This window comes from Hevea brasiliensis, chromosome 7, assembly GCF_030052815.1.
Source record: "Hevea brasiliensis isolate MT/VB/25A 57/8 chromosome 7, ASM3005281v1, whole genome shotgun sequence".
NCBI classification, from domain to species: domain Eukaryota; kingdom Viridiplantae; phylum Streptophyta; class Magnoliopsida; order Malpighiales; family Euphorbiaceae; genus Hevea; species Hevea brasiliensis.
Window position 1 is genome coordinate 80319864 of NC_079499.1, and position 4889 is coordinate 80324752.

A 4889-nucleotide genomic window follows, 5' to 3' on the forward strand; every position below is an offset into this window, starting at 1 on the left:
TGATTCTGATTTCCAATTAGATATCGATGATAGAAAGTCTACCTCTAGATATGTGTTCATTTGTAATGGAGGTGCAGTCAGTTGTAAGAGTTCCAAACAGAGCACGACTATAGATTCCACAACCGAGGCTGAGTATATTGCTGCATCAGATGCTGTAAAGGAAGCTATTTAGATAAAGAAGTTCGTGACAGAACTTGCAGTAGTTCGTTCCATTGAGTCAGCAGTTCCACTACACTGTGACAACAATGGAGCAGTCACACAGGCTAAGGAACCAAGGTCTCACCAAAAATCCAAACGCATAGAAAGGCATTACCATATTATCAGAGAAATAGTTGGGCGAGGCGATGTAGCCATGCAGAAAATAGCATCAGCTGAAAATCCAGCTGATCCATTCACTAAGCCTATTTCACAGACTCGGCTAGACCGATATCTTGAGAAGATGGGTCTAAGATATTGTAATGAATTACTCTAGTGCTAGTGGGAGATTGTTAGTAGTATACCCTAGAGCATATCATTTAGTATGTATCTTGTACATGTTTTTGTTAATAAAAGGCATTTCCACTTTTCTGTTTACATAATATATTTATGTGTAATAGAAAAGGTCCATTGATATTTTGTTAAAAATTCTATTCTTAAGTTGTTAAGAATATGAGTGACAGTATTTCTAGTACAAAGTATCATAAATAGGTTCACAATCAAGGATACTTCATAATAAGGACATGACTTATCCAGAAAGATTGTATTCATGTTAGTTCCTAAGTTATTTATATGAGATATAGATAAGATGGAATGGTGAGTCTCATGCCATATAACAAACATGATAGGCACTTATGCACGATAAGTAGGCCGAACCAGTGACACTTATGACAAGCACATGGAGTTTACTCTTGTCAATGCATTGTCATAAATCATATCAGTGCATATAATCTTTAGATCTGAGATAGCACAGTTATCTTGTATATAGGTGGTTTGAGTTTGATACTGCTTTCATACTTGTACTGTGTATGGGTATATGGGCATTTGTTGGCTCTTACTAGTTATATATGGAGGTAGGTGTTGATCAAGATGGAATCTGTTCCTCTAAGTAAATAGAGATAAAATCCTATGTTCATTTAATTGTTCTTGATGTTTCAAGTTTCTGGCTAAAACAGATAGATTTATTCAGAAAGAGTTTCTGATGAGAAAATCTTTTTAATCAAGAACTGGAATTAAAAGAGAACATAATATTCATAGCAAATGGGGTTTGACATAAACCATGAGTCCAACTTGATTTGGGATTTTGTAATAGAGAGATTCTAGTGCATGGTAACATATGATTATAGGTTCATTTAAGGTGAACCTTATTACTAATTGGATGGCCATGGCATGCTATGCTAGGTGTTAACCATGGTCTATGAGGTGCATGAAATGATTTAGAGAAATCACTTATGGTAAGAAAGTGCTCTGATGATATTAAGAGTTGATACCATATCTTATTGCCAATTAGTGATAAGCTTAGTAAGTCACACACATACACAAGTTATCACCTAATTAAATATGATTTAATTAATTAATTAAAGAGTTTAATTGATTAATTAAATAGGTTTAGTTTGCAATTAGATTGCAAAGTCCCTAGCATGACTTGAAACCAAATCTAGGTTATTGGATGTACAGTATAAGTTAAATTTATATTTAAAGTGTTTAAATATGAATTTAATTAATGAGAAATTAATTAATAAAGATTAATTAATTAATTTATATTTGATATAAATTGATTAGAAGAAGAGAAATAATTATTTTGGGTTGAGAACTCAAAATTAAGACACAAGGGCATTTTGGTCATTTTACAGGGTGACATGTGGCACCATGAGATGGTGACACATGGCATTACACATAAGCTTGCCAAATGTTTTTTAATCATGTAAGATGAATAAAATTAAGATTAAATATATGTTTGACACTTTGCACAATGTGATTGGGTCAATTAAACCTAGAACCAATCAGAGGGTGACATGTGGCAAGGATTTTATGTGTTGACCTACATATATAAGTGTTGTTATAAAAAGAAAACAATACAACTAGCAGCTAATAACCTTGGTGCTACCACCCAAGAGACTTCCCCTCCTCTTCATCTTCTTCTCTCATATATTCCAAGAGATTAGCAAATAATCTCTTGAATTAAAAATACTAGAAATTATTTCTAGTGTCCTATTTACATCTTTAATCTCTTAAAAGGCAAAACTTGATTTTCTAATTAATAGAAAAAGCTTTAGAAGCTGTTCAAGGGCTACCATAAGTGTTCTTGTTGTGGACAAGCTAAAGAGACAACATCTGGTGTCCTGAAGACGCATCCGAAAGGCACAAATATACTGCAGTGCATTAAGAGGTTAGTGTATTTGTTCTTGATCTAATCTAGGGTTCTAAAAATAATCTGATTAATTTAAAAATCTTAAATGGCAAATACAGATACAAAAACATATTAAAAGTGTTTTAATATGTTGTTTATCTTTGAAATCAAATAGATAAAAAATAAATCTTGCATGATGCATGTGACCCTAGGTGAAAATTTTTGAATTCAATAGTACAAACTTGTGTTTTTCATGCTTCCGCTCATTCATATGAATGATATTCTTATTGTAAAGTATTATTGAATATTTTAAGTAGGTGAATAATGAAATGCTCATTTAGTTATACAAACCTTAAATTAAGTTAGATTATGATGAAATTTCATAAGAAAATAAAAGAAAACATGTATGGAATCTAAACTAGGGTTTTGGCCAAATTGGAGAAAAGTTAGGGTTTAATGTCTTTGAATGAAAATAATGATGAGATTAAGCTTAGTTGAAGTAGTATACATGATTGGGGCAAAGAAATTGCATGAAATGTATATAAATTTAATTATGGGAGATTAGGATTTATGGGAAAATTAGAGTTTTGGTGCTAGAGAGTGAAATTGGTGTGTGTAGTGTTAAATTATGATCATTTGAGGTTTATTTAGTTTAAATTGACATTGGGTTGATGAATGGAAGTAATGAAATGGTAGGATTAGGGAAAATTGCAAACTTTGGTGTTTGAAAATTTTGGGTTTTGTGCTAGAAAGTGCCATTGATGTGTCAATGCTAAATTATAGTCATTTTGGGTGAATTAAATGTGAATTGAGGTTGGTTATTGGGAAAAATTGAAGAACTAAAAATTTGAACCGAGGGCAGAATTTGCACACTGAGTTCAGTGTGTCTGACAGCCCATAAATTGAGCTACACAACTCCAATTGGTGTGAAACCAATTGGAAATGAAACTTAAGACATAGGGCTAGAATTTTCATGAAGAGACCCAACCCATAAACTACCCAAAAATTGCCTAAAACTTGACTTGAACTTGGAGACAAAATTCTGGAATCTGCAGAATTAAGCACATGAACAGTAAATTTTGTATAGCCATAACTCTCTCTAGAAAACTCCAATTTAGGTGATTCTTAAACCAATAGAAATTTAAAACATAGTAGAACATTTTATATGAAGAACTTAAGGCCAAATTATGGACTTAACCCAATCAAATTACTAAGCAAATTTGAATCGCCAAATCTATAGAAAATATAGAAATCTGCAGATTGACTATATGAACAGTAAAATTTGCATGGCCATAACTCTCTCTAGAAAACTTCAATTTAGCCAATTCTTGAACCGATAAGACATAGTAGAACATTTTGTATGCAGTACATTAGACCAAATTACGGACTTAACTTGATCAAATTCCTGAACGAAATTAGATCGTTAAATTTGCCAGAACTAAAATGGCAGGGTGAATAGTAAATGTGTTTTGGTCATAACTTCAGCAACATAGCTTTGAATTAGGCAATTCAAAAAGGAAAATAAAGTTAAGACCCAGATGAACAATTTTTATGAAGAACACCTGACCAAATTATGATCGAAACTAGGTAAAAATTGGATTCAAAGATTGGGGTACCAAGCTATCCAAAACCAAAACTCTCTAAAATTTGCAAAGCTAATTTGGGATGCATTAGACATTCATGTAATGAGTTCTTGGCAGCAATTGAGATGTGTATTGAGACATTCCATTTGTGTATTTTCAGTAGAGAAAGAGGTTGGGACAGACAAGGAATAGTGAGTAAAGAGAAAGGAGAGCATTGAAGGTTTGTGCACAACTAACCTTTTTTTCGTTTTTAAACTTGTAAATTGTTTGGAATGTGTTTATTTGAATGGGTTTGCTTTGAATAAGTTTACTTTGACTGAAATATAGTTTTTCTCTTGCAATTAAGAAATTTGGGTGTTGCCACCTTTATATGCATATTATGATGAATTTAAATGTATTTATTGGTTTATAAATGTGATTGTTGAGTGAGAATTTTTTGGAAACTGTTTTGAAACCATAGTTAGCATGACAGTCCCTTTCGGAACTCCTCAGTAGTAACGGCTACTTGGGGTTGATAATTGATATTGATTATGTCTCCATTAATAACGGTTAGTGGAGTAAGACTACATGATTACTCATTAGCTAGCTAGCCCTTCCCTCATTAATAACGGTATTGCTTTGTCGTGGTGTACAACACAACACTGATCGTGAAATTTTGTGTCATGGCTCGAACTGTGTGTTGATGTTGGCAACACTAATGCTTTGTGAATTGTGATTTATGAAGTGTGATTTCTCAATTGAAATGTTATTCCAATAAATGGCTCTTATGAACTTAGAACTATTGTGATGTTTTCATGCTTAAAAAGGATGTGATTTATTATGCCTTGACAAGTTTTACTTTATTTTAAGTTTTGAAGTTATTAGTTCTGCATCACTGAGTGATATACTCAGTGATAGCTTATTTATGCTATCGTAGGAAAGGGAAAGGAGAAGCCTGCTGAGTGAGAGACTTGGAAGCAGCATTTTGGTTTTGATTGTGG